At 38.1% G+C, this 27,250-nt stretch overlaps 2 long non-coding RNA genes across 6 annotated transcripts in view; both read left to right on the plus strand.

Moving 5' to 3' along the window:
- The window catches only part of LOC144304922 (uncharacterized), a 368,717-nt gene that overhangs the window by 146,459 nt on the left and 195,008 nt on the right, over nucleotides 1-27,250 (plus strand). The gene's annotated exons all lie outside the window — the stretch shown is intronic.
- Nucleotides 360-14,069, plus strand: LOC144304718 (uncharacterized). Its single transcript, XR_013371700.1, has 3 exons — nucleotides 360-435; nucleotides 11,752-11,897; nucleotides 13,953-14,069. It is a non-coding gene; the product is annotated as an uncharacterized LOC144304718 (long non-coding RNA).

Consider the following 27,250-nt stretch of genomic DNA (forward strand, 5'->3'; position numbering starts at 1 on the left):
CAATTCCATTTGCACTTCATTTCCGGTTTCTCACCCTTCGTTTTCCCTTAGCATCTAGCTGCTAAGGCAGTACACATGCACGTTTGGCAAAATCTTGTTTACTGAACGCAGAGTTTGACCCTGGAGAAGCGCTAAAGTCGGAAGTGCTTCTGACTTGAAAAGAGAGATAATGAGAGAAAGGAACGTTTGACAAGAAGTTAAATTTTTACCCTCGATTTTAAGGACATGAAAGAAAAAGAAACAGATGCGAGCTTAGTTTACTTCTGTTGTGTTCCTTTAGGCGAGAATCACTGGCACAGTTGAGTTTCATATTCTAGAATTCCTCACATTATCCCACTACCTTACCAAAGTTTTTCGGGGGTAGCTCTACCCGATGGCACATTTTGGAGTACTCCACATATTTCTGGGGAAATTAAGAAGTTTATGTGTCCTTTGGTAAGTCAATAAGCAGAAACTGGTATCCATGTGTTACCGAACTGCCTGCCAAAGCAAAGATCATAGGCTAATGGGTATATTTCTAGAACTATGAGAGTTAATTGTGCCCAGATAGAATATCTAGTTTCCTGAAAATCTTTCCAGCATCTCATGTAAGCTTTACATAGCAGGTGAAATTATCAAGAAGAAGAAGCTGTAATGGCATTAAATTGTGTTCATTTCCATTTGCAGTGGTGTCAAGGATAGAGGGTGTTTACGGGTATGTCAGGATCTGAAAAAGCATTTGCAGGCACAACCTAGAGATCAGGCTTTATGTGCAAGCAGGCTGGAAAGAACTTGCACTGCCTGTCTCAGCCATAACTGCAGGTATGATTAGCAACACTGTCATCTTGGTTTCTCCAGGAAAGAAAAAAATATATACGGTTATCAATGAGGAGAGGAGGCAAAAACCCTTATAGGGGAGGTGTTTACTTGGAAAGGATTTTCCAATACAGACCCACAATGATCAGCCTATAGATTTTTGACCGGTCTGCCCTATTCCTCAGGGTGAATCCTCAAAGGTAATAAAATTGAATTGCAATCAGTATTCTTTGATGCTAGCCTGCCACCGACTGTTATTCACCTTGAACTAGAGAGCGACTATTTATAAGATTGTTTAGAGACACAAATCCAGTAAATTACTCTGTTTGGCCTTAAAAGAATGTTTGACTTGAAGCATAGAAATGGCTATAAATCTTACAGGAATAATTTATAAGACAACATAGTGAGTGGTGATCCTCTGGTTACAAAGAGTAAAGAAAGACGGTTTGAAAGGAAAAAGTGTTCCCTGTCTCCCCACCCCCTGCCCGAGGTCAGTGAACTTTTCCAGGGCCCGGCATACAGGAAATTTAGTAATGGCACCTGGATGTCCTGAGAGAGAAGGGAAACAGCTGCCCTTTGCACGTATGCCCTTTCCTGGAGCAATTCTTTTCTCATAGTTGGCGATCTTTCCTTTGACAACATGGCTTGGCCAGTGGAAAAGGAGAATGAGTCAACTGTTACTGGGCACCCAGAGGGATCTGTCTATCAACAGTTAACATTCAGTCAACAGTCCAACAACCTTCCAAAGGCACCCTAGTCAGAACAGCTGATTGAGGGTATGTGGAGGCGGGGGAGGGAGAGAGAGAGAGAACATGAAAGGCACTCTGCATTCTAGCTGAATACGTTAATTCCTTATTACATACACAAATCTTTGGGTCAGTCTTGATATATGCAAAGTTTGATTGATTAACATGATGTGATAGAGTTACACATCTTAGTTTTACTGGTGGAAGAGTCTATTATTAGTTCATAGAGTCTATGGATGAAAAAAACAATATCATAAATAGAATAAAAAAGAAAGGAAATCAGGAGAAATGAATTATAATTTTGGCCTCTCCATTTACTGGTTTAATTCCTTCTCCCATGTCCCTCAGATAGAGCCCTAATGATGTGTGCAGTGAAATAGTCAAGGGGTACAAACTTTTCAGTAGGACCTCTTCACCCTAGTTGGAGACTTTCAACCATTTTAAATGTGTTGTTTTTGAGTCTAGGGGAATACAAGAAAGCATCTCAAACTCATTGCTTCTGTTTTTCATTTTGTATCTCAATAATTTAAAAACAGTCATGTGTAGGAATGAAATATTTCAAGAAAAAAATGTTTTCTCAGACCACATGAGGCTAGTTTCTTCATTAGTAATTTAATTTTCTATTTCTGCAACTCACAGAATTTCCAAGACTCTCTCTAATATTGCCGAAGTAAACTTGCTGTGAGACTACCTATTACCCAAGTTTACTCCATTTGATTTGATTAAGCCTGATAAGGTTAACAAGATAAAGTGGAATGGAATTTTTGAAAGTATAAAATTTTGGTCAAATAAAGTACATTAGCATAAATATTTCTTCAGTGGTTCAATATTATATTTCAGGGTTATTATCCCAACACCAGTTCTTTATATGGCCAGAAAAGGTATCAGGATTGAGTTGAATCTGTATAGATCCTATATTTCTTTGTTGATTGAATATCTAAAATGTGTGTATTGTTTTGGATTTTGGGGGACAATTTCCTTCCCGTTTTATAAGTGGAGGATAGGTGCATAACATCATAAATTCTGGCTAACTGAAGATTCCAGGTAACTGGGTTTCTCCTGGTCAAAATGTTGATGTTGTTATCAATATTAGGCAGAGTAGCACTCCTCTGAGATAGTGTGAAGTGCCTACAACTATGCCTTTCCAGGTAGTGAGAGAACAGTGACATTGATGAATATGTCTTTTGAGTATTTTCTACATGCTATTGACTTTATTTTTCCCAGTTTGGCAACTTCAATATCGATGACTCTTTGGGACTAGATTCGGCCAATTTAGTCCCTGGCCTCCTCATCGCTGTTGGGTTCTGTGTCCCTGCTGGCTGATCTGACTGTCCCTCCCCCCCAGTGCCCTCACCTTGGTCCTGTGCCTGCCTGGAGATGAGTAAGGCTGGAGCCCCGAGGTCTCTCAGCTGCTGGCCTACTGTCCATTGCCATTCTCTGCCTGCTGCTTCTCTCTTCTGTCTCTGGCACTACAGCCCATCCCCTGTTTCTAAAAGCTATCTTTTCACCTTGACTTCCCTGTGATTTCTCCTGGTTCTTCCTCTTTCTGATTCTTCCTCTTTTCCCACCATCCCTTACATTTTGCATTCCCCAGAAATCAGTTTTTGGTTCTTATTCTTACTCTACTTTCTCTCTCTTCCCATAGCTCTATCCCCAGGTGGTGATTCCCTATCCCAGTTCTCCCTAGGGGACCTATTCAGAGACAATTGAATAAAGTCAACAAAGGAGGTGAATCCAAGGTGAGGGATTTCAAGAGGACTTTTGGAGACTATGCTTGGGGTAGAGCTGATATCCGGGTAGGAGAGAGCATTTGAGGGGAGTGGCAGTCTCTAGAGGATGGCTGGGCCTGCAGGCAGCTTAGAAAACTTCAAACAGTAGCAGTTATCATTACTACTAGTGGAGGACTATTAGTACCAGTGGTATTACTACTATGGGAGCAGGAGTAATGCCTGTGGAAATGGAAAAGCCCTTTAAAGGAGTGACATTTTCAATTATTTAGAGGTAATCCCTTAAAGGGGTGAACTCACCACTTTTTATGACTAAATGTTGGGAGAGTGTGTGAGAAGCTGATACTCAGCGCAGAAGGTGGCGCCAGAGAAGGAGCCAGGGAGGTGAAGGAGCAACCTTCTGGACATCTGACGCGGTGACGTCATCCCTGCATGTGACCGGCTGTGTCTCTCTCCCGTCCCACCCTCTGGCCTGTTTTCAACAGCCTCATGAGAGGCTGACGTCAGGGCCACCTTCCTGTGACATCGCCAGGTCTCCAGTCACAGACCATTGTTTCCTGTAGGAAGACTAGTGATTCTTTCAACAAGCTGATATTATCCCGGGTTCTGCTGACAGTGCAGTCCCCCTTGTTGGGTTTTCCAGTCCCCTTTATGCTGTTTGCACACCTGTCAGGGAGAGACCAGAAAGGGGATTTCACATCTCCTCTACTCCTATCCTCTCCAGGCTGACTGAGGCAATCCCAGATTCTCAGGAGAGAAAATACGATTGGCCCATCTTGGGCCAGTGTCCTCCCTTGTTTTGAAGGGACATGATATAGTACAAGCATCAATGCTGAGAGCTTACATTGGAGGCTGAGGCAGGCTGCTCCCAAACAAGGGTGGTCAGTGGGGTCAGAGCAGGTATTTCAAAGGGCCCTTCAACATTTAAGCAAATTAATAAGATAAATAATATAATTTTTGTGTTCTTAATTTAATAGCACTGATGCCTAGAATATTATCAATTATATGCCATTTCATCCAGTAGTTGTACTGGATAATGTCATTTAAAATGTTTCTAAAGAAAATAAATAAATAAATAAATAAATAAATAAATAAATAAATAAATAAAATGTTTCTAAAGAAGCAGGCACACAAATTTATATTTTTTATTTTTTTAAGATTTTATTTATTTATTCATGAGAGACAGACAGAGAGAGAGACCGGGGGGGGGGGGGTGGGGCACAGAGACACAGGCAGAGGGAGAAGCAGGCTCCATGCAGGGAGCCTGATGTGAGACTCGATCCCCGGCCTCCAGGATCATGTCCTGGGCCGAAGGTGGCGCTACACCGCTGAGCCACCCAGGCTGCCAGGCACACAAATTTAATGCTTAAACTGTCTTTGTGACTTGGGCCATCAGATTAATTCAGAGTTAGTCTGATGCTAATGGCTAAGGGCCTGAGTTCAACACCAGTTGAGTTCAGACAGGCAGGGGCCAGTTGTACCCATCTGTAACCATGTAAAAGGGCAAGATAAATGGTTCAAAAAAGGTTGAATTCTAAATTTTGCTTAAGGCTGATGAGCTTTGCTTCCAGTTAATAGAGGTTAATTTAGGGGGTGGTGGTGGTGGGGATGAGAAGATAGTGTATTTGGGGGATTTTAAATTATGTTTACTTATTTTTTTTAAAGATTTTATTTATTCATAAGAGAGAGAGAGAGGCAGAGACACAGGCAGAGGGAGAAGCAGGCTCCATGCAGGAAACCTGACGTGGGACTTGATTCCAGGTCTCCAGGATTACATCCCAGGCTGAAGGCAGCGCTAAACCATTGAGCCACCCAGGCTGCCCTATATTTACTTATATTATATTGAAATAAATTTATAATATAGATTCCTACATGATGACTACTTGCCTGTTTGGGATGTGAAGCAAGATTTTACAGACCAAGGTTTTTCTTATCCAGTTTTGTTTTGTGTGTGGATGTTTTTGGCAATCATGACCAGATAATATATCTCATATGAAACTACCTGAAATTGAAGAATGATCTGATGATTTGATTTAAGTATAAAAAATTTTTACAGCTTGGCAATAAGAATGAGATGTTCTTTCCTTCCTCAAGATGTGTATGCAGTGTCTCTTTGGAAATAGCCAGGTAATCTTCCTGGGGCAAAATGAGCCTTTGCAGGCCCTATGTCATGTTTGTGATCTTGCCATAAAAAAAGAAGAAGAAGAAACACAGCAGTGGAAATGTGCAATTTCAACTAAAGAAATTTTGGTTTTGGATATCCAGGATAATGAAAGGAAAGAAAGAACTTACAGTAAGGAAATGTGGACAAAGGGAGACCCTAATTTTTTTTTTTTTAAGATTTTATATATTTATTCATGAGAGACAGAGAGAGAGGCAGAGACATAGGCAGAGGGACAAGCAGGCTCTCTGTGGGGAGCCTGATGTGGGTCTCAATCTCAGGACCCCAGGATCACGACCTGAGTCAAAGGCAGACACTCAACCACTGAGCCACCCAGGTGCCCCGGGAGACCCTGATTTTTTCTGAGGTTTACTGAACTAGTTAGGACCTAGTTCTGTTATTTCTAATTTAGTGGGGTGACTTAGGGGTGACTTCTGTCTTTAAGATTTCAATTACTGGGTTGTCTGTGATTGAAATCTAATTCTTATGCAGATGACTGGGAGCTAATCTGCAATATTGGTGCCAGAAAAATATTTATAGATACATATAAATGATTAATATGTGATGTGTGGTATTCTAATATTTTGTATGTATTGATCATTTAATCTTCAAGACAAGCTTACATGGTAGCGATTGTTTGTATCCCTATCTTACCAATGAAGAAACCACAGAGAGGTTAAGTTCATTGCTTGAGGTTGGACCAGTGATAAGGGTTGGGGTCAGGATTTAAGTCCCAACAATCTGACTTCAGAGCTGAAGCATTTTACCACTATGCAAAAGTCCCAGGAACCATTTTGGCTCTGAGAAAATTGTTTAATCTTTGTGTCTAATTCCTTTGTCTTTAAAGGCCTGCAACAGTACTTCCTGCCTCCTCAACTCAGAGAAGTGTGCTGAGATTAATAGCAGCATGTGTCCATTTCAGCCTCTGTGGGTCTCTCCCTTATGCACCAAGCTCCCTTTGAAGTCAATAAAAGCCCTATGTGTGTGTGAAGGGAAGCAGGGCCCTTGGCAGTTGAGGGGATGTGTAAATATTGAGGGAACGTATATAAATCACTTTTATTTTCTTGGAAAATGATCTATATAAACATCAAATAGCATGAAATGCTTTGTATTGTGTGTTTGCAGGTAACATTCTCCCGTATGTGAGATTCTCATTTTGAAGTCACAATCTGTGGAAAGTACCCTTAGGAAATAATTTTATGTTTCTAGTGTTTGCTTCTCAGGTAAACCACAAACTTCTCACCGTCAGGAACCAAGTCTGATTCATCTTTATTCTAAATATTTCCTTATTTTCTCCTCCTTACTCCTCTTTAAAAGGTATCTACTTTGGCACTTGGTACATAGTAGGTGCTCACTAAAGCCTTGCTGAGGGAATGAAAACTGGGGAAATTGAATTTTGTATAGTGACTTCTCAGTTAGTTTCATTACTAGTGAGGGGGATTACATGGAAGACCAAGAATTATTTTGGGAGAATTTTGACAAGACAATTTTAAAATACTAATTATAAGAGAAAGAATATGAGGATTTGAGGCTAGATGTTAGTTTCTTGACCAACAGGATTGTGAAAAGCTGGATGTTGTCTTGATAAGGCTCCTATATTTCTTTACAGACTTTAAATATTAGATTACTTGGGTTGGACTCAGTTCTGCCTGGAGGTAGGAGGTTTGAGAGAGGAAATGGTGGTCACCCTCCTGGAGGCATGGAAGCAGCAGAGAAACCATTTACCATGGATGGAGGGCAAAAGGGAGTATCTTGGCAGATACCGTCTGTCCAGAGGAAATTTTCACTATTGAAATTGTTCTTCCAGTTAAACTTTCTTAGACACAGTGATATCTCCTAAGGGTTCCCACAGAAGGTCTGCTTTTCAGATGTTAACCTATCCAGTGTGCTTTAACATTTATCAAGTCACAGGACATAAAAATTTTAGAAGCCAGTGATAATCTTCTCCCAGGAATTGAGATCCAAAGAATTTCATCCTTGGCATTCATCACTCCTGAAGCTCATTAATTTGGATCCTTGTTTTCCTCATTATTCTAAGGAAGACAACATAATCATGACCGTTTCAATTCCTAATGACAGAGAAGATCAGTGACTTTCATTTTCCTTTTCCAGTCAGTTAATCGGTAAATCAATCAATATTTTTTTGTATCAGTTCTGTGAAAGTCATTACGCTACAGTAAATTCAATATTGAAAGAACGATTTAAGGGTAAGAAGTGCTTCAGGAATACAAGGATAGGTCAATATTAGAAAACTCGTTAAAAAAAACATATAAATCTCATAAGGCAGAAAAACACTTGGTAAAAATTAATATTCAATCTTAATAAAATCTTTATATGGGATTTAATTATACTACTTTATTTAATTTTTTAGAGATTTTATTTATTTATTCATGAGAGACAGAGAGAGAGGCAGAGACACAAACACAGGCAGAAAGAGAAGCAGGCTCCATGCAGGGAGCCCGATGCGGGACTCAATCCCGGGTCTCCAGGATCTCACCCTGGGCTGAAGGTGGCGCTAAACTGCTGAGCCACCCGGACTACCCCAATGATACTACTTTAAAATAATAAAAAGTATCTGAAGACAAAAGCTAGAAAAATTTGTGGGAAAAAGAAAGAAACAACACAAAGATGTCTACTTTTATTATTATTATGCAGTACCGTTTGGCAGGCTCAGCCAATGCAATCAGACAAGGCAAGGAAATAAGATGTATAAATATTGGAGATAAAGTAAAAACATTGTTATTTGCAGATACGAGTCAAGTAAAAGACTATTAGAATCAGAAGGAGAGACAGAAAAATGGACAGTTTTAAGTAAACAAAACAATAGCTTTTTAAATTGACCTTTTGTATTTTTAACTAAAAATTTCTGATTGAATAAAATGAGAAATTCCACTAAAGTAACAGCAAAATAGAAAATTGGTAGAAATAGTAAGAGTGCAAGACCTAAATTAAAAAAACAAAACAAAACAAAACAAAATATATATGAACTATAAGAAATAAAAAGAGGCCTTGAGTAAATAGAAATAGAAGTGTATAAATATAGATACAAAATGTTATGTTCTTTGAAGCATTCAATAATGTGAAAAAGTAAAAAATTTAATGCAAATGCAATAAAATCCTAATGGGATTTTTTGGGAACCTGACAAAAATGATTATGTAATTCATTGGGAATAATAATACACAAAAATAGCCCAGAAAAAAATGGAAAAGAGCAATGGGAGAGATGTTCTCAAGGAAATAAAATGTATTTTAAAGATTCACTAATTAGAACAGTGTAATTTACTGGCCATAAAAAATAGAGATAAATCAGTGGGCCAGAATACAATCTGTAGAACAGATCCAAGTATTCACCAGACTTTAGCATATCATAAAGGTAGAAGAGAATAGTTTATTCAAATAAAAGGTATTTTGACAGGCTAACATTTGGGGGGAAGGTATAGATCTTTACTTTATACTTTACATGCAAATAAATTTCAGACAAATTAAAGATTTTGTGGTTTATTTTGTATTTTATTGTGGAAAGATGAAAGTGCTAGAATAAAATATGAATATTTTAATAATTTTCAAATAGGAGGATATATTTTTAATATAATGCCAAAGGCTGAAGGCACAAAGTTTTGATAGATCTAATTATATAAAAATTTAAAACTTTAGTATAAAAAAAACACTCAAGTAAAAGGTTACCATGCTCCAGGTGTGTGCTTATACTATACATCTTGTACCAGACCCAATGGCTAATTTTTTTTTAAAGATTTTATTTATTCATGAGAGACAGACAGAGAGACAGAGAGAGAGAGAGAGGCAGAGACACAGGCAGAGGGAAAAGCAGGCTCCATGCAGGGAGCCTGACGTGGGACTTGATCCAGGACTCCCGGACCACGCCCTGGGCCAAAGGCAGGTGCTAAACTGCTGAGCCACCCAGGGATCCCCCAGTGGCTAAATTATCAGGAATTTTGCAAGCTGATTATTAAACAGAGCTATCACTAAAAATTATATATACTTGCAATTTAATCTATTAAGAACAAAGCTAATAAATATACAAACCTATCTCTTCTTATTTTACCACTTTTGCTATTATCTAAGCTCTTGAAGCTCTTGAGTTTCTGTTATATCTCTACAGTGGGAATATAATGTAATCAATTATAGGGAAGTAGATAACTGGAACCAGAGGCTGGGATGCCACCAGCACCTTCTGTCTCCATTCCTGGTTCTGCTCTGGTTCTTGCTACATGTCAATATCATCCTTCTTTACTGAACAGCAGCATCTTTACGTGATTTGGACATGTTAGCCTGCAACTATTAGACTTCCATTTTTAATTTCACTACCAGAGAGGCAAAGAGGCACTGAAACTTGTTCTCTTATCTCAGGAGAAAAATAGCCTTGACAGTTTGACCGATTTGGTGTAAGTGTCATCCTCCAAATGAGTCAGAATGGCTTGAAGGCTTCTTGATGACAGGCCCAGAGTTGATTGGGTGTCTGGTCCTAGATCAATGTTAAGTGGGAAGTAAGATCTATTAGAATATAAGCCACTGTATTTTGAAACACATATTAGGAGCATTTCCTAGAGAAGCATTTTGTTCTGGGCAGACAAAAGAATAGAATGTCCATGATGCTGAGCTTCTACTTAAGCTTTATCCAACTTTTGGAGAGATCCCTCCTTGAATTACAGAAGCCAGTAAACCACAAGAAATTGGGTCATGTTTAAGCTCAAAGCCTACATTATTATAAAAGTGATACTAGAGATTTTGAGATGCAAAGATACTTTTATCTTTTCCTCTAAACCGATACTCCTCTAGCAGTCCTTACTGTTATTGTCACATGAATTCATAATCACTGAAATCCTTTTTTTAAAAAAAATTAACATACTAAGCTAATTAGTATTTTGAAAACTGTGAAGGAAATAACTATCACCATTTTTCTATTTAGTCTCTCAAAGAATTATCACAGATTTGAGTTTAGTGAACATTTATTGAGTACTTACTATAGAGCAACACCAAAGAGGGGAAAAAAATAACCTCTTCCCTCAGAGCCCCCACTCACTAGGAGACTCAGTGTGTGTTATGTTAGGTTTGTCTTGGGCATAGTTTGGCTCTTGGTCATGATGAGAAACAGAGGGATTCCCATGAACCTTAGGTTCTGGATGAGTTCTTGAAACTGCATCCCTGTCCCTATGTGAAGAGTCAGACTCCAGCCATGAAATTGAGCCCTAGCCCATAGATCATGGACCTAAATGCAGCCATACAGCACCTAAAGAAGACTAAACAGTAGGTTTAAAAGGAAATTAATGTAATTTTGCAGCCTTTCTAGCTTTGTGCTGTGGTGATTTCATAACTTCTGATGTTCAACAGAGGGACCATTATTGCTTTCTCCTGTTTTTATTTATGCTCTGTTTACAACTAAAATACTATGTACAAGGAAACATTCTGAGTTTGTCACTTAACACCAACAAAATGGCCATTCAGTTCAGATTGTAGCCAAGTGTTCTCAGGGCTAAGTTAAAGCCAGTGATTGGGGATTATGGAAATCCAGGAGTATCTTGAATGACAGTATTTATTATGCTTCCTCTGGATGCCTTGATTTGGAGAAGAAATAGTTGAAAAGTATCTGATGATGGGCAGCCTGGGTGGCTGAGCGGTTTAGCACTGCCTTCAGCCCAGAGCCTGATCCTGGAGACCTGGGATCGAGTCCTACGTCAGGCTCCCTGCATGGAGCCTGCTTCTCCCTCTACCTGTGTCTCTGCCTGCCTCTCTCTCTCTCTCTCACATGAATAAATAAATAAATAAAATCCTAAAAAAAAAAAAAAAAGGAAAAGTATCTGATGACTCCTATTTTTTATTCAGCTATGAAAAAGTTAAAGGAATGTATATGGGAGGTGGAGGTAGGGTGGGGAGGTCGTACTCAAGGTGGAGAATTTTAATTTTATGGATATAGTGGAAGCCTCAGGGGCTTAGAAATTCTGGCAAACCCATTCCAGGCTAACACATTCAAGCCAGTTTTCATGAGCCACTGTAGCAAGGCAGGATTTGGGCCTCTTCCTCTGACTTTGAAAACGGAGACTGCTCCAGGCCAGAGATGTCAGTGTATATAGTTAACTGTTATGGATCTTACAATAAAAATTTGTTGAAGGTCATTAAACACTCATCTCTCTATGTTTATTACTTTAGTCTTTTATTTGTTGGTAGACATGGATCGTTTGATGTCAATTACCACCACACTTGGCATTTTATGCAGTAAAGGTCCTTATGGTTCTTGATGGGTAAATAAACAAGCTAGTGAAAAGCTACAGTGACAGTGGTTCTTGCATTTCTGCTCACTTAACAGCCTGAAGCCAGAGTGGGAGAAGGTCTCTCTGCAGTTGTGTCTTCTGTGAGTGATGCTTTGGGCCTGAATCCATAGTGCTTGCCTGCTTCTCTCTGCATCCCACATGCTCTCCTCCTCAGATGCTGCAGTGACCTTGGCAACTCTAGGTGAATTGGGGATTGAGCATTTTCTTTTCTTTTCTTTTCTTTTTTTCTTTTCTTTTCGTTCTTTTTTTTTTTTAACTCATCACAAACCACTGGTTTATATGAAATGCTCACTTTCTTCAGTACTATGTGAAGAGGGAAATTTATCTTCTTGCTCAGAGTAACCATTGTTTTTTACTTATTTTAGGGTAAGGTCAGGGCATTTCTTTTCCTCCCTGATTCTCTCCCTCCCTCCTCCTTTCCCTCCCTCCCTCCTCCTTTCCCTCCCTCCCTCCCTCCCTCCCTTCCTTCCTTCCTTCCTTCCTTCCTTCCTTCCTTCCTTCCTTCCTTCCTTCCTTCCTGATGGAGTATTTAATTCAGAGTGACTTTCCCTGTGTTGAGCCCATCTGAGAATATTTTCACTCAGCTTTGCCCTGACTATACACATGATTACCTATTTTCTCATTTTCCCATAGTAGTAAACCCAATGTAATTAATTAATTACTCTCCTGGAGTATGTATCTTGTGCTAAATGTTCTGCCCACATGCTACCCTTATGACAATCCTATAGAATGGGTACTAATGCAATACCATTTTACACATGAGGAAACTGAAGCAATCACTTGTTCAAGGTCACATGACTAATAAGAAGCAGAACCAGAATCCCAAATCAAGTCTATCAGATTTGCCAGATAGGCTCACGTCAGATATGACCATTTTGTTGAAGAGCTCAAGTTCTGTTACTTGCATGCTTGATGCAACAATTGTTCAGAAAAATAATATTAATATGTATACAAAACTCAGGTAATTTTCAAATTATGATACAGTGTGCTTAGCTCTAAAATGATATCTACCATAATCTATTCCTGATTTAATGTTTTATAAGAATCTTTTTCCACTTTAAGATCATGAAACATCAATTATCCTTGTCTTATGGATACAAAAAGGATGCTAGGTAACAGAAATTTTTGTTTTAAAAAATCCAGGTAAATCCTGGCAAACATTGTATATGACAAAGAAACTTTTGCTTTTTAAGTCAATACTCTGAAACTGAAGAAGAAAAAGTTATTCAGAGAAAACCCATCTTTTCCCTCTTCAGCTTCATGGTATTGAGGAGAGAAGAGCTGGGTTTTCTCTGAATAAGTTTAAAAAGAAAATATAATGAACTTAATGTTGAGAAATAAGTAGTCTGCTCACATTAAAATAATCATTCATTCTCCCCCTTCTTTTTCTGGGAACTCCATTTCACAATGATTTGTTCATTGTACACTTAGTCATAATGATCATAACATGATATGGAGAATCATTAATATTTGTTTTAAAAAGAAAAATAGTCCAGGAACCAATTTTATTGATTTATTCATTAGATTTATTAGACACCCACTAGCAAAAAGCTAATAATAATCTATGCTTTCAAATATGTAGATTGTTTTGAAGTTATACTTAGTAGTCAAAACATAAACTTTCTCTTAAAAGGAAAATGCTTCTACTAAACAAATCCTTTATCCCCACTTGTTAAGAAACCCTGGGAATTTTAGGTCTCTACCTGAGAATGCTCAAATATGTTTTGTAACTTCCTCTTGAAAATTAATTGCAGCTTTAGGAAAGCAAAGCAGGTGAGCCAAAACACGTATGCCTTTGTCTTTGGACCTGGAACATCCTCCTCTTAAGTTAGCTGTAGCTCTTCCTTCTGTCGTTGTGTTCTTATTACCCTTCTCTTTAGCACTCACATCACTTAGAGTAGATTGAATTCAGAGAGTTTATAAGATGCTGACTAACATTATCACCTTTTATTTATAGGCACATTTGGCATGTTTATTAGAACTGGCCACTTCATGAAAAATATTTTTTCCTCTAACATTAAGTAGAAAATGTTATTTGTCAACAGGTGATAAATTAATTGTCTTATTTAAATTCCTTTTGTGCATTTAGGCATATTAACATGTCTAATGCATTTCTCTTTGAAGTGTGTAAATCTTTAAGTGCTATGTTCCATCACTCAACATAATTCTCTTAACCATTTTATGTACATAAAAAGCTCACATTCATATTAAATGATTCTTTTCTTTCTCAAAATAGGAAATGAGGACCTAATATAACATGTGCTACGTATTTCCCTCCAAAATAGGCCATAATGGACTGAAGCCGAAGTTTTAAGAAAGTGTCATATAATTGATATTGTGAAAGACATCTTGCATCAGTCCTAAATGTGGCCAAGGACATCCATTAAAATGACAATGACCATAATCTGAAATTTGGTACTCATTTTTATCATTCCATGAACAAGTCACCTTTTTGTAACAAATTACAAAATGATCATAATACCACAATCCTGTAATTATATAACGATAATAAGGGATACTATTTAATATCTTAACCAGTAAATAGAAAACATCAAATTTTAACTAAAATGTATGTTTTCTAGCACAGAACATCTCCAGTAGTCACCATTTCTACTTAAATTAACAATCCTGGAAATATCACTTCTGCTTGTTCTCCTTAGAGAAAATTGGACCTCAATTCAGAAGAATCAGGTTCCAGTTCTGATTCACCACCTAGAGTTATGTGATCTTGGCAAGTCACTTAATCTCTTAGAAGAGACTATGTAATATATTCCATACCCTACTCTTACCAGTTCTGGAAGTGTTACGTGTATTGTAAAGGGATGTTTAAATGGAAAGTGTTAATTCAGTTTTTCTAATTGTGTCGTCTTCCAAGAATACTTTGGATGAACTGTCCTCAGGTCTTTAAATAGCAGGAGTCAGATTCTTTGCTTCTTTTCTTTGCGTTGTGAAGATTTCATTGAGACAAATACTGTTAGAAACATTCTAAGAAAAGAAAAATCAGTTCAAGGTCAATGCCCCTTTGTTTAATTCAGCGAAATTCAAGTGCAGCAAAAGAATTTGAAAACCTCTTTGGAGTTGAAATGGATTTTGGTCTCTATTGTGCCTAAAAAAACTAACTTCGGTCCATAACTGTTGTTAAAAACAAAAGGATCTAATATAACCAATGCCTCATAGGTCCAAAATGTTCTGTTTTGATTAGTGAGACTCAACTTGCAAGAAAATGAGGAATCTCTAGCTGGCGTGGTGGTTAAGGGCATGGGTTTTACAGCTAGTAGGAGTTGGGTTTGGGTTTGAATTCCTGCTTTGCAGTGCATTAATTGCATGCCCATGGGTAAGTTGTTTAAAGGTTCTAAACATCAGGTTTCTCACTTGTAAAGTGGTTCAGCATCTAGAAGTGTCAGGTGGATTATTTGAAACAATGTCAGCTGAGTGCCTAGCAGAGTCCTGATATGTGGTAAGTGCTCATCCTGTATACAGTAGCTGGTTTTATAGTCTTCATTCTTAAGGGTCCACAGACACTTTACGAAGCAAGATCAAGATATGGCACTGCAGGAGCACCTGGGTGGCTCAGTTGGTTAAGTGTCCAACTCCTTTTTTAAAAATTTATTTACTTGAGAGAAAGAGAGAGAGCGAGTGAGCACACAGGGGGAGAGGGAGAAGCAGACTCCCTACTGAGCAGGGAGCCTGATGTAGGGCTTAATCCCAGGACCCTGAGATCATGACCTTAGCCGAAGGCAGATGCTTAACTGACCCACCCAAAGCCCCTAAGTGTCCAACTTTGATCTCAGCCCAAGTCTTGATCTCGGGGTTATGGGTTGGAGCCCCACATTGGGCTCCCCATTGGGCATGGATACTTTTTTTTTTTTTTTAAAGATGTGATATTATAGAACCTTCACCAGTGAGTAGTCCCAAAGCCCTGGCAGCTCTCTTTGGGACAGGCCCAGGGACAGAGATTACTATTAGGTAAATTAGTCCAAGTGATGGACATTTATGAAGGCACAAGGCCCCTGTTTGTAGTGAATTCCACTTGTCACAATTATTTTCCAAACACTGAGCTGCCCTGGTTAATGAAGCATTGAAGAGCTCTTTAGCATTGTAGAAGTCCCTGCTTTTCATTGAGATGTTCTATTGGAAAGTGAATTTTAGGGTGGATTGTCATAAACACAAAGATTAAGAAATTATAAACATTTGCTGGAATAATCTACATTCTAAAAAAATGGTCATAGATGGTGTATCTGCATTTTATACAAAGTGCCTTCAGTGTCCTATACATTTGCTTATGTACATGGCATACATATATTACATATATTATTTTTAATAATTCAAGAAGCCCTTTGTGCTAAGTATTATTACTTCCTTTAATAAGTGAGGAACCAGAGATTTCTGAGAGTTGAAGTAACTTACCCAAATTCAAATGCATAGAAAGTAGAGGAACCAGAATTTCAATCCAGTTCTGTGTGAATAAAAAATTCTCATTCATTCTAACTTATAACACCCACACCTAAAGAATTCACCAAAGCTCAGCTGATGGGCAAGTGTAGGAAGATGTTGTTCTTTTTTGCTTTGACACTCTCAGGTGGAATATATAGGCTGTGGATATGGCAAAGAGCCTTGGTAAAGAAAGCCACATTGTATATCAAAGTTATGTTCCAGGAAAGTCCAACTTTTATCCAAAAAACATGTAAAGAGCAGTTCTTTACTGAGGAATGAAATGAATGAAGTGGAAGATCTAGATTCATTTCCGGGACACTACCACCCACCATTTACAACTTATTGGCAATGCCCTATAACATATTAAATAATACCTAAAAAGACACTACATAAATACTAAAGAAATATTTATTATTCTTACCTTAAAAAAGTTGACTCTAGGGGCGCCTGGATGTCTCAATTGGTTAATTGTCTACCTTTGACTCAGATCATGATCCCAGGGTCCTGGAATTGAGCCCATCAGGCTCCCTACTCAGCGGGAATTCTGCTTCTCCCTCTCCCTCTGCTTCTCCTCCCATTCATGCTCTTTCTCTCTTTCAAAAATAAATAAAATCTTAAAAAGTTGACTCTGGACACAATGGATGAATTTTGCACCAGAGGTAATGACTGTATAAAGCTATCTCGTGCATGAAGTGAATTAGGCAGGAGAGGGTATAACAGTTTTCCCACCTTTATACTGGTCTCCGTTACCTCCATATCTTCATCCAGGAGGTGATCCAGGGGGCTGCCTTTTTCCTCTTTATCATTCTCCAAGACAGGAAGGAAGGAATAAAATGTCCATCTGTATACGTAGCATGGAGAATAGCACAATATCGCTGCATGATATACCGTTCATGTAGCTTCACTATTTCCTGACTTAAAGCAAAATATATAAATGAACTGTTTAAGTGTGAGACATATAATGAGGACTCTTCATTCTTTCCACATTTATTAATTACACTGCCTTTCTATTGCCTCTTTCTACTGCTATCCAGTGTGTCATCTCAGTGTTGCTGCTGCAACAGTAACAACTAACAAAAATAATAACAGCGGCTAATATTTCTTGGACACATTACAATTTTCTGAGAATTAATGTATTAATGTCTTGTCTCTTTTGCATTCCACAAACTCTAGGCACAGAAATTATTGCCATTTCCACTTTACAGATAAAGGGACTGAGGCTTGGGAACTATCTACTCCTAAGTATTTAGTAAATTCTGATTCTCATTAAAATTGAGTACACATTACCCTCTTTTTCTCACTAAGTGCAGTCCTAAAACTGGGATAGAATGCATGGAGCAGTTGCTTGAGAACTCTGAAAATCGAAGAGTATTAGGCAGGTTGGGGAAGAGATCAGGCATTGAAGTGCCATTAAAAAGGTCATTATTTTTCTCTCCAAATAACCTCAGTGCAGCCCAAAACACAAAAGTGGGCACTATGGTGCAGAGTTTCTGGAGAAACCCTCCACATCTGGGTTGAATAGCAAGAGAGGGAATTCCTAACACTCAGAGAGAGTGGGGGAAATGAACCATCTTTCTTTTTAACAAATTATTTTCTCCATTCTCTTGCACCCTAGTCTTCAAGTAACCCTGTGGCAATGTGGGTATAAGAGCCAAGACTTTGAGAGACAAGAGCTTTCTTCACTGATCAATAGATCTTTGGTCAAAGAGATTTGTCTAATAGGGCCAGCCTCAGCTGCCGTGGTAACTGAGCCTCAGTTTTCTGATCAGAAGTATGAGTAATTATTTTTTCAGGAGTTCTCAGTATGAGAAACTCCTTGAAAGATCATGAAGAGGAAGACACCATGGAAAGTGACTCATATAAAATTGTTTATGAACTCCAGACCCCACCCTGCATGCATGGACCTGGTTCTGATTAGCATGTGCAATACTTTGAGAATAAAGTAACAGATGCTGCTCATGTCCTGTACTGGCTACTGAGTGGCACACATGTGGGATGGATCTAATAGCACTGCTACAGCCTGACATCAAAATCTCAACCTACAGGAGAGTTACCACCTGAACTTAACCATATTGATTGCTAGAGAAAACAAAAATATCAACAGTCTCATAGGAATTAAACAAGACCAAGAATTCCATAGCGTAACACTAAAAATGTCCAGGTACAATTCAGAATTACTTGGCATTCAGAGAGCCAAGGAAAATCTCAGCTCACCTGGGATAAAACAGTCAACGGATGCTGACTCTAAGATGACACTGATGTTAGAATAATCTGTCAAAGACTTCAGAGCAGCTATTTTAAAAACCTGCCAATATATAATGGCAACACTTTTGAAATGAATAAAAAAATGGAAAATCCTAGCAAAGAAGGATTTCTTTGGCATAAAGAAGCATCCAAGGGAAATTTTATTTTTTATTTTTTATTTTTTGTATATTTTTTAATTGGAGTTCGATTTGGCAACATATAGCATAACACCCAGTGCTCATCCCGTCAAGTGCCCCCCTCAGTGCCTGTCACCCAGTCACCCCAATCCCCTGCCCACCAAATTTTAGAACTGAAAAATACAATAACTGAAATGGGATGACTAAAAGAATGAAAATGACACAGTAAAAAGTTAGCAAACTTACTGACAGATCAACAGAAATTATCCAAGCCGAAAAACAAATAAAACGGAAGAAAAAAAATAGTGTTCCAGTTTCAGCTCCAACATGTAAAAAGTTTGGATGTCACCACTCCTATTCTTACAATGAGAATAAGCTGGAACAACAAAAAGTTAATGACTTGTACTCATTAGAGAACAGAGGTCACAGGACTAAGCACTACCCCCAAAGCTAGAGTGGCAGGTGCATCCAGAGAGGCACAGATGAGATTTGCTTGCCTCAAGCAAAAGCCACTGGAGCCATAATTTTGTAATTTTGACAAATTGCTGGAGGCAGGATGTGGATGAGTGTGACAGTGAGGAATTCCTATGGGACTGCACTCTTTCATGGGCTTTACCTCTAGAAGTCCCACCAAGTTCCTACAACAAATATCTGATAAAGATCATCTTGTGGATTTGGCAGGAAAGAGGAAGAATAATCATTATAAAATAAACTGAGCCTTCTCTGTAATAAAGCCCCACTCTGCATGGGAAAGAACTTAGCCCAAGATTTATTCCAATCGGAGGAAGGCAATTCCTCCCACTCCATCCACCTCTAGCCTTCCTGTCTCACCTAAGGGAGAAGAATCATATTCACCAAGGATCAGGGCCTCAAGGAAATGAAATGGAATACTTCCTTCAGGGGATGGAGTAGGAAGCAGGTGGGAAAAAAAGGCTACTCCACTGGAGAAGCACTTATGAAGACCACAGCCATGAGACACAAGTTGACTAAATGACAGGGAAGATTACAGATGTGCTTCCTCTCCTGCAGCATATCACTATACCACAGCACTCCAGTGTAAGTGGATTACAGCAGCAAGAACTGTGAGACACAGACTCTTAGCAAGAGAATTCAGGGATGTTCAAAGGCAAAACAATGGCACTAAAGGAATTTGAAGCCTCTGGCACCTGTAGCTACAGCAAACTTTAAACACAGCTCAATTCCTACCTAGATTAACACAATTCATTGCACCAAAGGCCTGTTTTCCTCAGTTCTATTACTCAGTGCCATGTGTCTGCTTTCAACAATGACAAAAAAAAAAAAAAATCACAAGGCATGCCAAAAGGCAACAGACAACAATCTGAAGAGACAAACCAATGATCAGACTAAAACTCAGATATGTAATATAGACATTGGAATGATCAGACAGGAAATTTCAAATAAATATGATAAGCATATGAAGGGCACTGGTGAAAAAAATAGATGACATGCAAGAACAGATGGTAACATAAAGCAGAGAGATGGAATTCTAAGGAAAAAAGTCAAAAGAAAATGCTAGAAATCAAAAGCAGTGTATCAAATGAAGAAGTCTTGGAGGCAGCTAAGAAAAAAAATCAGTGAATTTGAAGATTGAGCAGTAGAAACTTCTGAATTGAAATACAAGGAGAAAAAGGAATGAAACAAACTGGGACAGACAAGATCTAAGAACTGTGGGACAATGTAAAAAGGTACAACATATACATAATTATATGAAAGCAAAATAGTGGAGCAAAAGAAATATTTGAATTCATAATGGTCAAAAACTAATAGCCACCAAAACCATAGATCCAGGAAGCATAGAACAGCAAGCTGGATAAATACCAAAAGACATACACCAAGGCATATATTTAAGCTGCAGAAAACCGAAGACAAGAGAACATCTTAAAAGATGCTAGAGGGAGAAAATCTCACTTCACCTATAGAAGAACAAGGATAAAAATTACAGTGTACTCCCTGTCAGAAATCATACAACCGAATGAAGAGTTGAATGAAATATTAAAGGGTTGAAAGAAAAATACCACCAACCTACCCAGAAAAATTATTCTTCAAAGTAAAGGAGAAATAGAGACTTTGTCAGACTAAAACAAAATACAACAAACAAAGATAAACCAACAAAAAATATATTGGTCAGCAAAAAATATATTAAGAAGTCAGCAAAAGCTATATTAAGTTCTTCAAGCAGAAGGAAGATAGGATAGGTCAAAAATTCATATCTAAATAAAAGAAGAGTGTCAAGGAGTAAATGAAGATAAATAAAATCATTCATTGTTCTTATTCCTAATTGATCTAAGAGACAACTTTTTAAAACAAATTTCATTTATTTATTGATGAGAGACACAGAGAAAGAGGCAGAGACATAGGCAGAGGGAGAAGCAGGCTCCCTGTGGGAGCTCGGTGTGGGACTTGATCCCAGGACCCCGGGATCATGACCGGAGCCAAAGGCAGACACTCAACCACTGAGCCACTCAGGTGCCCTAGAAGGCAGGTAACAATAGTAACAATATTGAGTTATTATAGCATTGAATAAGAGAAAACTTATACTGACAGCAGTATTATGAGGGATACAAGGGACAAATTGGGAATTATAAGGTAGTTGAACTACACATGAAGTGCTATAATTTTTTTAAAGGTAGATTTTGATTAATTAAAAGTTTATATTGTAAATTCTAGGTAAGCAGTTATTTTTATTTTATTTATTTATTTTTTGAACAGTTATTTTTAAAGCATAGTTGTGCTGAGATATGCTGGGAAGACATAAAATAGAATCATATAAAATGCTCAAAACCAGAGAAGGCAGACAGATGGGGGGAAAAGAAGCAAAGAGCAAATGAAATGAATAGAAGACAGTGACAAACATGGCAGATATTAATACAACTACACAAATAATAAAAAATAAACAAAAAGCCACTTGTGGGACACTAACAGATTTTAAGATTTGTGTTACCAGAGTCTCAGAGAAGAGAAAAAGTGTGTTGCTGAACAATTATTAGAAGAAAAAATGGCTGAGAACATCTTAAATTTGGCAAAAGACAAAACCCTACAGATCCAAAACGCTTGGAAAGCCCCAACAATGTTAAAACCAAAGAAATCAATGCCCACACATATCATAATCAAATTGCTGAAAACTAAAGACAAATAAAAAGTATTTGAAGGCAGCCAGAGAAAAATAATGCATTTGGTTATGGAAACGACAATTAGAATATGTGTTTCCCACTGGAAGCCAGGAATGCCAAAAGGAAGTGAGAGAACATTTCATAACATGTGTGAAAATAAAGAACTGTCAACCCAGAATTCTATATCAAGTGAAAATATCCTGTAGGGATGCAGGTGAAATAGAGATTCTCAGATAAAGGCAAACTAAGAGAATTCACTGCTAGTAGACCTGGAATATCAAGACTGTTAAAGTAATCCAAGTGTGCAGGAAAAGTAAAACAGGAACAAAAATCAGAGGGAACAAATAGAAATAATGGCAGATTATAAATAGAATAAAATGGCAGATTTAAATCCAAGCGTACCAATAATATCAATAGATGTAAATAGTCCAAACACATCAATAAAAAGAAATAATCAAAATGGATGAAAAGGACATGACCCAACTATATGCTGTTTATAAGAAACTTACTTAAAATATAATGATGATGTAGGTAGGTTAGAAGTAAAAGGAAGAAGAAAGGTATGCTAAGCAAACACTAATTGAAAGAAATCTCTTCTTCAATAAGATCAATGAAATTAGCATGTCTCTAATAACACTGTTAAAGAAAAAAGAGAAGATACAAGCTACCGATAGCAGGAATGAAAGAGGGAATATATTTATAAACCCTGCAGACCTTAACAGGTAATAAGCAATGCTACAAAAACCCTATATACATAAAAGCATCAACTTTTAGGAGACAGATCAATTCCTCAAAAATCACAAATTAGCAAAGTTCATCCAAGATGAATTGATAACCTACTTAATGATTAAATTCAATTCTATAACTGAACTTTTATATTGAACTATAACTAAAATTGAATTTTTAGTAGAACAAACAACCAGACCTTCCATAAAAGAAATCTTCAGGCTTCGATGGTTTTGCTAGTCAATTTTACCAAACATTATAGAAGAATTAAACCCAATTCTACACAATGAGTTCCAGATAATAGAAGAGAGTAAAACTTGTCAAGTTATTTTATAAGGCCCATATTACCACAATAACAAAGTCAGATAAATACACTCCAAAAATACCTCACTACAGACTAATACTCCTCATGAACGTAGATACAAAAATTCTCAATTAGAAATTAATAAAATGGGTACAGAAATATGTAAAAAGAATAAAAGAGGTGACTAACTGGGATTTATCTAGAGATGTAAGGCAGAGTCAGTATTCAAAATTTACCAATATAACACACCATATTAAGTCTAAAGAAGAAACACCACATGGTCACATAAATTGGTGCAGGAAAAAAACATGTGACAAAATTCAACTTGGATTCATGACAAAACTCTGAGCAAACTAGAAATAGAAGGAAACTTTCTCAGCCTAATGGAGGGCATCTATATATATATATATATATATATATATATATATATAAAATCCCTACAGCCAGCATATTTAATCATAAAAGATAGAATGCTTTCTCTTTAAGATTGGGAAAAGGCAAGGATGTTCACTCACACCACTCTTATTAAACATTATACTGGAGGTCCTAGCTAGTGTAATAAAGCAAGAAAAAATAAAAGGCATGCAGATTGGGAAGGAAGAAATAAAATTGCCCTATTGAAGGACAGTATGTTTGTTCCTGTAGAAAATCCCAAGAAATATACAAATAACTCCACAAACTGAGTGAATACAGCAAGGTTGCTGGCTACAAAGTCAGTATGTAAAAATCAACTCTATTTCTCTATATTAACAATGAGCAATTAGAAATAGAAATTTAAAAAACAACACTGTTGGGGCAGCCCGGGTGGCTCAGCGGTTTAGCGCCACCTTCAGCCCAGGGCATGATCATGGAGACCCAGGATGGAGTCCCACATCAGGCTCTCTGTGTGGAGCCTGCTTCTCCTTCTGCCTGTGTGTCTGCCATCCTTTCTCTCTGTGTGTCTCATGAATAAATAAATAAATAATCTTAAAAAAAAAAAAACACTGTTTACAACAGCACAGAAAAATGAGTCTAGCAAAATATGTGCAGAATCCACATGCTGAAAAATTTTAAATAGTGATAACGAAAATAAAAGAAGATCTAAATAAATGGAGAGACATATCATGTTTATGGGTTGGAAGGCTCAACATAGTAAAGATGCTAATTCTTCCCAAATTGATCTATAGACATAATGTACTTCCAACTGAAATTCCAGCAAGAATAATATAGATATCAATAAGCAATTTTAAAAATATGTGGGAAAGCAAAAGAGGTAGGAAAGCTAAAATGGTTTTAGAAAATGATACATTTGGAGTAATCCTGCTAGTCAAGTTGAAGACTTACTCTCAAGCCATGATAACGAAACCTGGAGCATCGGTGAAAGGACAGACACACAAAGCAGTGGAAGAGAATGCAGGTACAGAAATAGACCCACTCATATGTGAACAAGTGATTTCTGACAAAACTGAACTGAGAAAGGACAAGTCTTCTCAACAAATTGTGGAACAATTGGACATCCAAAACCTCAATAAAGAACCCAAATCTAATCCTTATGCTTTTTACAAAAAAAAAAAAAAAAAAAAGAAAAAAGAAATTACAAAAATGGGTAATAGATCTAATGGTAAAACCTAAAATTATAAAACTCTCAGAAAAAACATAGGAAATGGCTTAAACAGGTTTACCTAATCTTGAGACTAAGGAAAGAATTCTGGCAACAGCAAGTCCTGGAGAGAATGGAGAGTAACTAACTCTCCTATATGGCTGGTGGGAATTCAGAATGTTCTTGGGAGAATCTTTTGGGAGTCTCTTGAGGTTAATACATTTATTGTGTAATCCAGGGATCCTACTCCTGGATATTTACTCCAAAGAACGGAAAGTTATGTTGGCACAAAACCCACCACTAGGGACGCTCGGTGGCTCAGTAGTTGAGCATCTGCCTTTGGCTCAGGGAGTGATCCGGTCCAGGGATCAAGTCCCACATAGGGCTCCCTGTGAGGAACCTGCTTCTCCCTCTGGCTATGTCTCTCCTCTCTCTGTGTGTCTCTCATGAATAAAAAAACAAACAGAAAAAAATCCCATCTCTATGCATAGTCACACCAAACTGGAGACAAACAGGAAATGGGCAGACTGTGGTACAGCCACAGAATGGAGTACTACTCAGCACTATAAAGGAATGAACTTATTGACACATGTAGCAAGATAGATGAATCTCAAGGGTGGTATGCTGGATGAAAGAAGCCAGTGTCAAAGGCTGCATACAGTATAATTCCACTTATAGAACATTCTCGAAAAAGTAAAGCTGTAGGCTATAGTGGAATGAAAAAAAATCAAAGGTTGCTAGGGGTTAATACAGGCGGGGCAGGACAGCACAAGAGTTTTTAGGGTGATGGACTTGTTCTGTCTCTGGATTGTGGTGGTGGTTACACAAGTCCATATATATATTCAAATTCATAGAAATATATTACCTTAAAGGTCTGTTTTACTCTGTGATAATTTAGGGAAATATACATTTTTTAAAAGTATCCAGAGTAAGATTTGTCTGACTCCAGAGTTCACATTTTTAACTGCTAAATCCTAAATGCTGCCTTAGAAGGCTTCAAATGAGTGGATAGACATCAGTGAATGCACATGTTTATTATCAACATTGAATGAATGAAACAGTGACCAGTGTGAGCCATGAAAAGGTGGGAACTGTCTGTATAATAATTACTTGAGTATTTAGATCAGAAGTCCAGAGAAAGGGGCTTCATCTGGCCTCTGTTCTGCACTTAGTATACAATTGATTTAAAAAGTAACTTGACTGTGTTTTCTCTTGTCTCCCTAAACTTCTGTCTGGATCCAGCCACTCACTTCCTCTTAACCTGGAATGTTGCAGAATATGTTTCCCCATCTCCAAGCCTCCAGGCCTATCTTAGCCAAACCCATCCTGCCCAGGGCTGCCAGAGAGACCTTTTTAAATCTGACCTCACTGTGCATCTGCTTGCTGGATAAACTCCTTCTGAGAGAGCACAAGGCCTTTTATGATCTGGTTTTTGCCTTTTTCTCCAGCAACCACTCTCCCATTTGTACCACATTATGTCCCAGCCATATTGAACAGTTTCAGTGTTTTCTGTACCCTCTCTCACTCCATCTTGCTTGGTTAATTAACTCCAGCTCATGTTTCAAGATCCAGTTCTCTGACGGCTTCCCTGATGCCCAGACTGGCATATACGCACGCCCCTTCTCTGAAGTTCCCGGGCAGCCTGTGTTTGCCTCTGCCTGGCCCTTGCTGCAGTGTGTTATAACCATCTTTTCTTTCATGGGTCCTCATTAGATTGTGGGGCATAGATCAGGGACCATGATTTCTCCAGATCCCCAGTCCCTAGCCCATAGTAGGAACTCAGTCAATATTTATTTATTTAATAAAATTGGACTAGAGCCATCCCTATTTTTATTTTTTTGGTAATAGATAAAGTATAAATGAACAAAGGAATACAAATAAAAGACAGTCAATGCTTTGTACGAACTCATAATGCTTTACTACAACTTAACCAGGGATATCAGTATGACCTACATAACAATTCCTCCTATGTGAAGAGTATGGGAGAGCTGCTGGCTTCACGAACAGTGGGGTTTGGGGAAATGAGGAACCAGGGAGAACATAGTAGCTGGGACAGGGAGAGTCTCAGGATCTCTGACGCCCTCTGGGGAGAGTTATGAAGGGAGAGTGGAAGTGGAGAGTCATGAAGGGATTGACCTGTCTGCTCCTCGGGATTTCAAGTAGATGGTTTTCTTCTGGGAGCCTGGCAGTCAGATGGGTGGTGCAGAGACCTGTACCTATGGAACCTCGTAGACCTCGACTTCCTCACAGGAATTCACCTTAGGAAGAAGCTCTGAAAATAAAAAATCATAAACCCTATTTCTGTAATCATGACTTCTTCATGTGAACAGTTTGGGGGTGCTGAGGAGAAGGGGTGAAAAGAGGGTGGGAGGTCACTCCTGATGGCAAGGGCAAACCCCACACGTTACTCACCTGTTTGCTCTCCTTTTGTGTCTTTCTCTAAATAGACAAATAAAACCCAATTTTTTGTATAATATAAAATCCATGCTTTTAAAATTAATTTTTGATTTACATCAGGAATACCCGTTATTTGGCCTACTGTTCTATTCTATTAAATTTTGACAAATGCATGGATCACATAAACACCACCACAATTGAGTTACCAAGTGGTTTCATTACCCCTCCCCCTCTAATTCCCCTTTGTTTTCAAACCCTTCTCCATCTTCAGCCTTCTGCAACCTCTAATCCATTGTTTGTCCTTGAAGCTTGGCTTTTCTAGAGTACCATGTAAATGGAGTTACACAGTATGAGGCCTTTTGAGACTGGCTTCTCTTACTCTACAAGGTGCATTTGAGTTCTCCTACACTGTTGCACATAACAATATGGTTAAGGGCTGAATTGTGCCCCCCCTCCCCAGTTCCTTTACTGACATCCTAACCCCAGAACCTCAGCATAGGACACAGATGGGATCCCTTCCTTGACTTCTACTGAAAGAAAAGAAATCCATGATTGTTCAGTACACTTTACTTGATATTCTTT

Source organism: Canis aureus, chromosome 34 (assembly GCF_053574225.1).
Source record: "Canis aureus isolate CA01 chromosome 34, VMU_Caureus_v.1.0, whole genome shotgun sequence".
NCBI classification, from domain to species: Eukaryota; Metazoa; Chordata; class Mammalia; order Carnivora; family Canidae; genus Canis; species Canis aureus.